This window comes from Hermetia illucens, chromosome 3 (genome assembly GCF_905115235.1).
Source record: "Hermetia illucens chromosome 3, iHerIll2.2.curated.20191125, whole genome shotgun sequence".
Classification (NCBI taxonomy): domain Eukaryota; kingdom Metazoa; phylum Arthropoda; class Insecta; order Diptera; family Stratiomyidae; genus Hermetia; species Hermetia illucens.
In genome coordinates, this window is record NC_051851.1 from 24,960,742 (window position 1) to 24,973,437 (window position 12,696).

The 12,696-nt window shown below is 40.2% G+C and overlaps 1 protein-coding gene across 5 annotated transcripts in view; it reads right to left on the minus strand.

The window, feature by feature from the left end:
* Positions 1–1,682: 1,682 nt before the first annotated feature.
* The window catches only part of LOC119650660 (autophagy-related protein 16), a 440,786-nt gene continuing 429,772 nt past the window's right edge, over positions 1,683–12,696 (minus strand). For 4 of the 5 annotated variants that reach the window (XM_038053598.1, XM_038053599.1, XM_038053596.1 and 1 more), the window contains exon 11: positions 1,683–2,662. The gene's annotated coding sequence lies outside the window, so the exon portion shown is untranslated. The remainder of the gene's footprint in view (positions 2,663–12,696) is intronic. The other variant, XR_005249349.1, reaches the window with a different exon arrangement.

The following is a 12,696-nucleotide window of genomic DNA, read 5'->3' on the forward strand; positions in this document are numbered from 1 at the left end:
TTAACGGAGACTCTGAGATGATTTCTAGGCCTCTCTGGATTAGTGCTGGGAAGATGCCATCTACTCCGGGTGATTTCAGTTCCCACTGCCTACCCCTAGCTAGTTTCCAGTACTCCTTTTATACCCTTTTATTCATTGTTGGGGTATCAGGCAGTAGGTTGTCCTTACATCATAGGGTAGGATCCCAGAAAATGAGTTCTGAGAAGCAGGTATTCTCTGTCCTCCTCGGTAAATGTACCACCTTCCTTCTTCCCTCCTTCAAACAGACAGAAGATCTTCTGCCAGACAGAGGAGGGCAAGTCGAAATCCTTTCTAACGGTCCCCTTTGAATGCTCGGTTGGATACAGTGGGCAGCGCAGCCTTCCTGAGGCACTCTGCTTTGATGTGCGATCGGTTCGGCGGCAGACACATTCGTTGTTATATCACCAATTATTGTAATAAATGCTTACAGCTTAACTTCGGCGGGGCAGACGGATATACCGGAAATTTACGCCCGTTCTTTTGCCCGAGGTAGCGTCTCATTCGTCACTTGCTAATATAAATCAAATCAAGAGAAGCTGAAATTGATTTTTGACACGGCAGTATAGAGGCGCGGACGCAGTGCGCCTTGAACAGATTTTTCTTATAGGATAATTGGAAGGAAGGAAATGTTCCTTTTAAATTTTATGTCCAAAATCCTTAATGTGGAAGTTTTAATCAGGGTGGCAATGAAATCATTCATACCAACCTGTTAGTTCTAATTTAGAAGTTAAGCCTCAAAATCCACTGCTGCTACGCTGCGTCGATGACTTGCTTTGAGCCAACTGCAATATCATCCCCGCGATAGCTATTACAGAGCGCCTCAGTTCCACTTCTTGGCTTTGTTCACCCATTCGTTTCTAAATTATGGATTAAATTACCTGGACAATTCCGGCCAGCCAACGCTTTTTTTTGTAACAATTATCCCGGTAACTGGAAATAGTTAATCAATTTTGGTTTTTTCCTTCAAACTATATACTATCTGCACAGTGCTGCTATCGAATTAATTTGACGAGGAAACAGTCTTTATTCTTTGCTCAAAAATGCTACTCGAACACTTACAAGCGGTCGACATCAAACGGGTTTCCATCCGTACAGCGATCCAGCTACATCACAGCAAATGGGTGCGTAATATTTTACTTTAGCCAGGAATAAGCGTCAGGATTGCATTTCGTAATATGCAACATGATTTAAAACAATAGCAAAATGAAATGACTTTTTTTTTTAAATGTTAGAAATTTTTGCTAAATTAACTTTGAAATATTTCAATGAATTTTAAGATTGTATGGGAAATTAAAAGATTATAAAGTTTTGGAGATAAAATTGTGAAAATGGAAAATAAAAATTCTTATTTTTCTTCGATCACAGGAAAATAACTCGGGTGGACGAGTAAAGATTTATTGTGTCGAAAAAAGGAGCTGAAAGAAAAAGAGTTTTTTTTATAAAGAAAACCACACATTTGATAATTATATCTTATCTCATTTATTTACTTTTACTTTGTATAATATCAATATATAAAAAACGTTTTAAGAGAACCATAAAAACATCTTTTTAATGCTAAAGAAATAATATCTTTGTCGGTTGGCAACATGCATAACGATATTTACAGATCCACAAAATTTCTTTTCCTTTTGTCATATTTCTTTCCAATTATTATCTTTTTTTTATTCCCGTTCGTCTCAATGTCTCTTGTGGTGTTTTTATGTAGTATCACAACATAATTTTGAACATTACAAACAACGAACGTTAATTTTTATTTTCAATATTTTTTCTTGGCTCTTTGTATCTACTTAGTTTCAAGTATCTGATTCTGATTCTTTATTTAATTGTTGGTTTTATTGTATTTTCTACATACAAAAAAATTATCGAAATTGTCGACGGTAAAAAAAGGATAATGAATAGTAGCTTCAGAGTTACTTAGGTATAGGTTTATCTTAAATCAAAAGGACTATGGTCAAATAGAAATGGTTACAGTTGTGTAGTTATCTCTTAACAGTAGAACGTGATAAAAAGTTTATGTCAATTTCCGTAAAATTAACCGAAACGGTTGCTTGAGGGAACAGCTCCAGGGGAAACTATATATTAAGAAATTCGCAATTGAATTAGGTCCATCTTTTCCTTAGCTTTACAACTTTATCTATAAAAATATGTAATCTCTCGTGAAATGGAAAGAGGGTTGGCGTATTCTCTACGTCGGCTCCTTTTTAAACAGAAGCTCTTCCTCAAACAATCTTCTCCGTTAACAAATTCATGTAAATATGTATATAAAAATATCGTAGAATAAATGAAATCGTAGTAAGTGTGATGATCCTACTGAAGCCGGAATAGAATCTATTCCACTGTGTAAACCTCTTCCTCCTATAGTTGCGAATTCTCCACTATGGTTTGCATGCAGGACGCAATAGCGGCACCTGTCCGTGCCTCGTTACCCAAACAACTACTTTTTGCTCGGCTTCTACAATTGTTTTCCATTTCCAAGATACAATGGTGAAACAAAGAAAAACTAACTACATACATAAAAAGATTACGGTATTATACTGCATACTGCGAAGATAGAAAAAGGCGTTGTTCCTATAGAAAAGAAAAAGGTTGTGAAGATGCGGCCAGTTTTGCTGCTTGCTGTGCAAATAATTGCGTTCAACACCTGCATCCGTGAAAAGAGAAAGAAATTATTTTATTCATTAAAGATTTTCGCAAAAAATCAATTAATTGATACTCGGTCGGATGAATTGGAGTCTCTCAGCGGTCGCGAAGTTGGGAATTTCGAGAATCATAGCCCCCGCGTGGGGTATAATTAATTGACGCCTATTGTTCTTGCGGCCAGTGGACACCACTGTTCCTGCTTTCTGTGAGCGTGCTAGGTGCAATCCGTCTCATGTCAAAGTGCTCCCATGGATCACAGATTAGGAGATATATCTGGGATTATGACAGGTGAAATGCCTATCGATCATAACAATTGAGCCACTAAATGAAATTCTGGTCAATATTCTTGAGATATGAAGAAAAAATGAATGGGAAAGCCGCGAAACTACACTCACGCTCATGAAGATAGAGTGGCTTATTGTGAGTTTTTGGAAGCATATTGCTGATAAGGTTATAAGCTTGTCAATATAATCAATTTTTATCAATGCATAGTTTGTTTGATAACATCCCATACTTCGACTACAGAAATCACTTTGAGTCGACACAGTCTCTTATCAATGTCGGAAAAACTCAAGATAATGAACCATTGCCTTATTCATATGAGCAAACCAAATCTGGCAAACAAACCCATAAGAATGGTCCTCATGTTGACAGTATGAGGAATGTTTACGACAACCGCATGCTCTAACACAAATTTCAAATTCTGATTTGTTTCGGTAATGCTGATAAAACCTTCGGTTGCATACGTTTCCTGAAACTTGTTTAGCAGAGCCTAACACAGCAACTGGTTAATGCAATGTGGTTCACTTCCTGCAAACTTTACACTCCTCTTTCATTTTACTATTTAGTTCAAGAAAGATACTCTTGACGGTCTTGGAAAAGCAACTCCCACTTCAAAACAAAACAGAGGATTACACAGTTCGCTGACGCAGTTCGCAAAGTGGACTACTCTATTTGATTTCTGGACACTAGGACAATCAAAGAAATAGGAGCATCGAGGGAACAATTAGTTACCAAGCCTCCCGCCAACATTCTGTGGTTCAACCATATTGCTCGGATAAACCAAATGATATTATTGTAAGAAGCGCGTTTAAACTAGCTTCAAACCAATTACCAGCCTCTCTGTGGGCCATCTACCGCAAAAGGACATTTCTCAATATCTGAATGACCCACTAGCGCACCCCAATAGGATACCAAACACAGAAAGTCCGTTGCAGAGCAAACTGGGGACAAGACGAAAACAGAAAGATGCACCTGAAGGAGACTCCACCTAGGTAGTCTTCAGAGTTCAAAATAATAAGGCCAACAGGGGCAGGAAAAGACAGAACGATGTACCCTCTGCCTAAAATCAAGCGAAAACGAATGCCAGCCAACTCTCCTCATTAGACCGGCGGAAGAAGGTCCTCAGCGAGATCAAACAACAAACCAGGATATGTTCCCTGAGGTGGTCAAGGGATTATTGGAAGAAAAGTTTCTGGTTGACAATTATCTGGAAATCCATGGTATTGACTCTTTCACAAAAAAGAGCAAACTAGAAGAGGTCATCAAGCGTGAATTATTAGAAGTAACCGGATAGGTATCATCTCTTCGAATTCCTGATGTCAAAAGTCCACTGTCATGGAAGTTGCCAAGCAATACGTGAGGAAACAAGTTAATAACGGTAAATCAGATCAGGTCAAATGTTGAAGAAGTTTAAATTATGCGCATGCGTCTACAACTTGCCGGAGGTTTGACAGGAGGGTAGCATGTTGCAGTTGCAATAGATCGATAGCGTCCTCTGTACAGGAAAAGAGCGTTGCACATGGTGTGGGCAGAAAATGGAACTGGAAAGAGCTAGGACGCGGTCAACAAAATCCCCATTCTGCAGATTAACAGACTCCAGAGCAAAACGGATTCTTGAAATGAGGGTGATAACAGGGCTCGCAGGATACACGCCCAAGTTCTGGCCCGAAGCCTTCTAAGCAAGACACCATCAATGCATCGCGTTAAAAGTAGCTGGCGCTATCTCTCAGCGAGGGTACTCGACAAGCGACCATCAATACATTGCGTTAAAAGTGGCAGACGTTATCTATCAGGGAGCATCAGTCCGGTGCTCTTCCTGTGCGTGGAACGTTGCGAAGATGCACATTGGAATAGGTAGGGCCGAAATAGAGTACACTTTAGGGGGTAGTACCATGGAAATCATGTTGGACGTAGCACAGGGATCAATCTTAAAGCCGGATCTCTGTAAGGCTCCGTAAAATAGTCCAATAAAATTCGACATGCTAAAAGAATCGTAGCTGGTTAGTTTTGTAAACGACATTGTTTCCGGACGCACTGATAAACAGGCGCAAACCAGGCTTGGCAAATTGATTTGACGCCGCTCACAGGATCAGCCTTGTGCTGGAAAAAAAACTGCAATCAACTCTACTCTCTTGTTAGCACTGATGAAGGGAACAAGTGGTTCCCGAAATATCGGTATTTGCAACCATAATAAATATCACTAGTGAATAGAAAAAAGCAACTCTTAATTATTTCAAATAATTTAATCGCCAGAAACACCGCGAAACTACACTTAGATAAACTGCAGTAGTTATCTTGACTAAAAAGAGAATCCCGCCTCTGGGTCCCATTTTCATCAGCCAGTTGATAATAAAGTCAACACCAACAGTTAAGTACCTTGGATTGACAATTAGCTCGAACACGAGCTTTTTCGAACAAATCAAAGTAGCAGCAGACAACCCTGTAGCTGACACGTTAAGTCGACTAATGGCTTACAATGGAGGGTCCTACATCTAGCGGGATACGTCTTTTACTCAGTGCAATGTAGTCTATTCTGTTTTATGGTGCTGAGGTATGAGCTGATCCTTCCTTGTACACGCCTCTTGCGGGTGGCATCTCCCTATCGCTCTGTCTCAAAACTGCTGCGTGATGGTCGCAGGAGCCATTCCCGTTGCCCCCTTGCTAAGACATACAATGCTATATACAAGCGCAAGAGAGAAAACTGAAGGTGGTGGACGAGGTGATGGAGTGGAACAATTCTCTTGGCAAAACGAATCAGCAGCACGACCCATTAGCAACTTAGGCCTATGACTGAATCAAAGGCTTGGCGGGTTGATTATTCCCTTGACCGGCTTCTGAACGGGCATGGAGATTTTCAATCTTATTTGAGCAAGATTGGGAAGGCACTAATCTCTGACTGTGTAGGCTGCAATGGGATTGTGAATGACAGCGACTATACATTTTTTGCAGAAAGTGGGATGGAATTCGTTAGTAGAACTCCCTTTAGACAACAATGTCTGGGAGATGCAGAGAGACATTACGTTCGGGTTCTTCTTGTTGCGAAGAATTCGCTTCCTCCTCTCTCCCCCGGCTGGTGGAAGAAGTTTCCCGACTTGAAGGCTTTTTAAGATGAGAGAGCCGTAAGGCTAGCCCGAAGTGATGTGACAATGTGAGGTTAGCTCTTTCTGACGAGGGAGTGTTGTTTAGTTGGTCTACGGTGCATCGTCGTGGGCGTCCAAAATGCTGTGCGGAAACGCATTCATTTGCCCTACCCCAAAAAATCGCAATACAAGGTGTTGAAGACAAGGCTGACATTACCGTGGGAAGGACAGATGTGATGTTGCCTTCAAAGAATATAAACAGGCTTTCAATAGACTTCAGTACAAAAAGAAGTTCTAAATGGAATTTCAGATGAAGTACTTGAAGGAGTAGTCAATATGTTGACACCAAAACATCAACGAAAATGCTGAATGAAAGCGGGCGGACTGGTAAGAATTTAAGATGTCCTGTGCAAAGCAAGAATCAGCATACCCTAGAAACCAAGGAAACCTAGGAGCCAAGAAACGATCCAATCTTGTAGTGGTTATTAATCTTGTCGTTAATTTAAAGTCACCCTCCTGATTTCGTTGCCCCAGATTCGAATTTCGATCGTCATGGATGTTTGTGACAAAATTTCTGCTAGTCCCACTGCTGTAGGCTTATCACTTGTAAAACCTAAAATCTGATGAGATTAAATTTGAAGTACAGCTTCGTTGAATATAAAATGGGAAAAAATAACAAATGGGAGCAGACTTTGTAAACAGCTTATACTCCATGAAGGAGTGAACAGGAGATTCTTCTATTTTTTCTTCTTCTGTGAAATTTTGCTATTTATTTGGAAAGGCGACCATTCCATTTTTAATTAACTCTTGACGTAATTTTCATTATTGCAATAATCAAATATCCCTGTCTAAATTACTGTCAAAATTGGAAAACAGCGGTTCCGAGATAGAGCTTGGATGACGTTTGCGCACCACGTGACGAAAAAAAGTGGCGAGAGTTGGAATATTCTCTAGAGATTTTTTACTTCAACGTCGAGCAGAGCGAAAAGCAATCAGGAAAAATCGATGCAAATTGAAAGCGTTATTTTCAATTTCCACATGACCTTAACTCATCTTTTTAGGCAACAAGTGGTGGTTTCTATGCACAATAATTCAGGCAAGCTTTTATAGTGGCTAAGAAAAAAGAGTCCCTAAAAACTGAAGAGGGTGTAGTTTCATAGTTATCCAGAATTCATCCGGATTTGTAAGCCGTTGGGTCCACTAACACTTACTTTCCGAACTGGGAAAGACGATCTTGTTCATCATCAGTGGATTGCTGAAGCCAATATTTAGATATATAGTAAGTCGGACTTTCCACTCAATGACAGTGGATGTTTCACCCTCCCGCTGAAGGGTTGATAACCAAAGATAGAGAATTGGCTAACCGTCAACGTATCATCTCAGGGGAAGCTGATCAAGAAACTCAGGGGGCCCAGACAAGACAAGCTAACACGATTCATACTGCAGGAGATCTGTGGGTAAAACAATATGGTTTTAAATTGGGGCGATCCACAATTTATTCAATTGAGGAAGTCGTTGGAAGATCTGAGGCACACACCCGTTATTGTCAACGAGTGCAGCCAAGAAAACAGAAAAATGGCCGCCAGTGGGGAGTAGGGTCCTGCTCTTCGCACATGACCCTAATCCTGCCAGAGCAAACGTAGACCATACAACTCATTAGAGACGTGCGACTATAGTTGCTCAGTGTCTACCATAATTTCTTCTTTGGTAGAAGGCCGAAGGGAATCAAGTATTTCTGGACACCTTAACTGAGTCCATTCTGCGAAGTGAGGGCACGTGGAGCCGATTGGCACTTTGGACTCAACAGCGGGACCGTTGATCGGCTGAGGCTCCCTTAATCAATGGTTGGGTACTCCTAAACGGAATAGACTTAACCCAATGTAAAATGTATCAAACAATTCCAAGCGAGAGTCCTGTGCTTTAGTTGGTAGTTTATCTAAAAGAGGAGTCCAACCGCAGAAAATATCATGCCCACAGGGAAAAGCCTTTTTAGGAGCAAGTAATTTGTTTGGTGGTCTTCGAATTATTTCGACACCATATGTATCTTCTGTGGTTCGAAGGAAATAATTCTGATCTACTTCTGGGCTGACGAATACCATCACAGGAAGATACTATAATGGATGTTGAAAAAAACAAGATTTCATTTGATAAAACTCGAAGCTGTAATCTGGCTGTACGCAGGAACAGCTGGAATGATTTCAATCAGGAGATGCAGTAAGTATTCGCATATGATGATCACAAGAAATTTCGTACATAAAAACAACGAAAAGTTTTTCTCTCTCCTACTCTGGTCACCATCGTGGGCGAAACCATCAATTCATAATCAAATCAATATTGAAATAAGGTCATTTTGTTTTGGAAAAGACCGTTTTTGGCTTCATTCATCGATTTGTTCTCACGACGAACTTTCTTTTCTTTTGAGACATGGCCGATGAATAACACTAGAAACTACTTTGAGCAGATAGCTAATAGTAATTGGCATGCCCTGGCACCTTGGAGGTCTTCGAAGCACGTATGGTAAAATCAATCTTCCAACTGACTGACAACTGAATCTTGAAGAGTGGCGAATTTGGGGGCAACCACACATACGGATACACACTATCACAATAGAGAATAGTATATGTTACGAGGCCGATGCGAGGGTGATTTCATAAAGTATATCATGCAAAGGTCTTCTGAATTAGGTGTTGACAGCGAAGAGAGGGGGGCGGGGGGTGAATTTACTGTAATGAACATTGCTGATCAGTCCAAATCTAGCTGATGTTCTGATAATCTTTGCGCTGGAATAGCATGATTTCAAAGATGATGTGTTGACTAAGACAGAAACCTTCGACAATTTGTTTATGGTCACCAGGGCCGTGTTTTCTCATCAAATCTCAATCTCAGAACCAACCCAAATTTCAATTCAGATTTCATATTAAGATCAGAACTTGTCCAATCTCTAGGATGGTTCTTCTAGATTGATAGGAGCTTTCACAGAAAACTTCTTCTCTGCATTGTCGATGTTTAGGATTATACTATACGTTGCCCCCTAGACGATCCGCTGCAATGGGATCAATAGGTTGATGCTTAGCCAAGTCGACCATCGCGCTGTGACAATTGGTACAACAAGTCGACAGGAAAGAGACTCACAAGAGCTTAGAACAGATTAGGATGCATTCCGAGGAAGTTTCATATGATTTTTAAGGAGCTTGCTCGTTGTTTGTCCTTATTAATAATCGGACATCCGAACGGCATGTTAAATTTCATTCGAGCTGTCAATAATGTTTAAAAGGTTTGACAAGACAAGATTAGAGTTATTTAATTTGCTTAAAGTCATGCCTCAGATACGCATTCTTTCACAGGCATCCTCTAATTGAAGACACAAGAAAAGTGCCGGGTTGGCTTTTTCCAGGTATCTTGTTTGATACTATTTCTTCTTAGATGATCCTCAATTCTACTTTCAGACATTTTTCGGATCGAGTCCTACCTCATCAGACGCGCTGCTCTGAGAGCAAAGTGACGGAAGTGGCTCACTCGCCAAACGCAATGCATTGAATGAATTACCACTTTCCGTCTCTCATTTTTGACTATTTGGATGCTCAATACAAAACTAGGAACAAGTTAAGTTGCTCCCAATTTGGTCCGTTTCGCATCAAGGGAACACAAGCTTAGGATCCCTCAATACCTAAATAAAAAGTCTAGCTTCGGCCAATATTTGGTCTAAACTATGGTGGATTTATGTTTGTTATAATTCGCAGTCACGTTGTGTTTTGCGACTACTATTTTTGCAAACCACTTCGATCTCGCTGCTCCCAGGGCAGAGATGAGACAGCATCTGATGAGTTGCCTCTGTCCTGGACGACACCGTAAACCGTCTTCGTTTCTAATTTTTGACGTTTTGATCGTGTGAGAGATGGACAGACAGACTATCGGGCCGAAGTATATAATGAACTCAGAAGCCTTAGAAAGCCTGGAATAATTTAGAGGCCTGAGCGTTGTCGTTACTTGTGAACCTCCTTAAGATCGAAACTAGAAATGAGAAGATCCCCCTCTTTTGCTTGGAGCTTCAATTATGACTCGCTGCTACAGGAATTCCGTACCATCTCGATGGAGGACCGACATTTTTCAGGGAGAACATGGTGTTGACATACATGGATTTTGAATATTGTGGTAGAGCGGCTGTTATGGATATTGGAGTGAATATTCCAGTTAAGACGTCAAATTCTTCATGCCAAGCTCACATAAATCTCGTTCAAGTTTACTTGGAGCATTGAAATTTGCTCCATTTTCTCATAAAATCAATGAATTGTCAAAACAAAGATCATATGTGAAGTTCAATCAAATATCGACCAGAGCTAATATCTTAGCATCAATTAAACCAGAGGTAGTCTCAAAAATAGCCATCATTTCGATGTGTAATGTATTCCTGCAAGATGGTCATTATATCTCCAGCACTATATCACTATCTAGTCGATCTATTTTTTCATAAGTTTCGCAAAACAATAGCGACTTTAGAACAGTAGGAAGAACAATTGGGAAATTGTTTTTCGCACTATTATACAGAAATGAATGGTGTAAATGATTAATTGATTTCAGAAGTGACTACCAGCGATCTTGCGTGTTATTCGTTGTGTTCTAGATGAACTTTTTTCGGAGGGTATTCCATCTCTCCGCACATTGGGACGCATTGTCTCAATCATCTTTACAATTCATGAATAGCCTACATTATGCAATGATATGGTATAACTGTATTTTACTACTATTGTATACTGGTAGAAATGTAAGCTCAAACTTTTCATTAATTTTTTTGGGAATACCTGCCTGTTTCTCATATCAATTGAAATAACAGTGAAACAGATAAATTAGAGCGAATAATGTGGGCACACGAGAACCAACCCAAGAGAGGTCATTAAGAAAATATGACAACTGTGGTGAAAGAGGGACCAAAATCAAGTGGATAAAACACAAGAGCCTTACAGCCTTGTTGAATAGATGACGAGAACTCTCCAATGCCGAGCACTGACTAGACAAATTCAAATGAATTAAAAAGAACTTCCTTCAGTATTTGAAGAATTGAAAACCAGCCTGCAGACCAATGTAGGAGGGGCATATTCCAGGCACCGGAAAGTCGAAGCATAAGGTGGATTGCATTGTGATATTCATGAAAGTGGGTTGTCGAGAGGATTATAGAAGTCATATTACCGGCGGTGCTAAATACCATCAGTTTCGGGACTCTAAATTTGGCCATTGGAAACTGTGCAGAAGGAACCAAAAACAGGCAGAATCTCGTATTGACGGATCGAAGGCAATTGACGAAAGAAGTTTATATTAAATGTTCTATTCTATTAGTCTTAAACTGGATAAGCCTATGCCTGTTCCTCGGATAAGTGCGGGACCTTGGTAAGTTCTCTACGCCTTGAAAGGAGAATATTAGGTTTGCCTGTTGTAATATAACAAGGTTCAAAAAAATTACAAGGCCGAGGCCGGTTGTAAACTGAGTTCGGACATAAATAGAAAAAGGGTCAGTGATATACTCGGTATTTTAGCAGGGATGAAGGTGCTGGTATCTTGATAGGCAAACGAATTTATACGCACATCATGTCAAAAGTCAAAACGAGATAATCGTTAGCTCAGCGAAGTACGACACCCAAAGCTTGTAACTGGATAGCTTCCCAAATCATACAGTATTCAACAAATATCTGTCAGGTATGTTTTCGCTATGATTCCAGAAGGTCGCTTCCTTACCATAATTCTCCCAGGTGGATCAACCACAAAATGCGAAACTGTTAAACACTTCGATCCAGCACTCTTTAGTTTACGATGCAACGAATGCGAATGTGAGATGGCTGGTTGTGTCTGGTTGAGAATGTGGAAAGTTTGTTGAATGCCCTTAGGGTTGCAGAAACATTAGAAATTGTGTGAGCCGAATTGACTACTATTTTCGCTAATTCCTATTTCAATTAATCTATGTTGATTAAAGAGACTGCGAAGTACTTTGGTCGTATCGTATTTTGTCATCGAGAAAATTTCTGACCACAAGCTGGTTAGCGAACCAGATTTTTAATACCATTTTTGACTGATACGCTTAACTTCGAGGAATAGATTTCCTTCGTTCAATGCCGGAATCACCATGAAGTTTGATTTTTTTTTTTCTGAGGTAAAGATGGGACAGCTAGACTCTCGACGAACATATTGGAGTTTGGTTAATATTGACGAGCTAGCGTCAGCAATGGAAAGGCTGAATTTGTTCTTACTTGACAATCTGCTTGACATTAAAATCAGCAAAACCGGACATCAAGTGCCACCACTGCAGCCAAACTTGACAGCAAGCAGCAATTCCCAGCACATTCCAAACGTCAACAAGCACAGGTACTTTGGACAAAACAAGTGAGTACCAAGATTCCTCTTATTGTTATTTTTGGACCCAGGTGGATAATTTCAGAATTACTTAAACTACCATTCGGAATGCCGCCACTGAGGACTTTCTGGTCAAGAATCCTAGAGTTTCAAGTAACCAGATACTCTTAAAGTCTAAGAAGAGCCTTCTCGCTATAAAAAACCTGCCCCTGGAGAACGAAGCGGGGTATACTCTCCCATCTGAGAAAACTACATCACTCATTTTTCGCGATCTAGATCATACCTAATACCCACAGAAGATTGCTAAAAATCTGAAAATACAACGCTGACCATG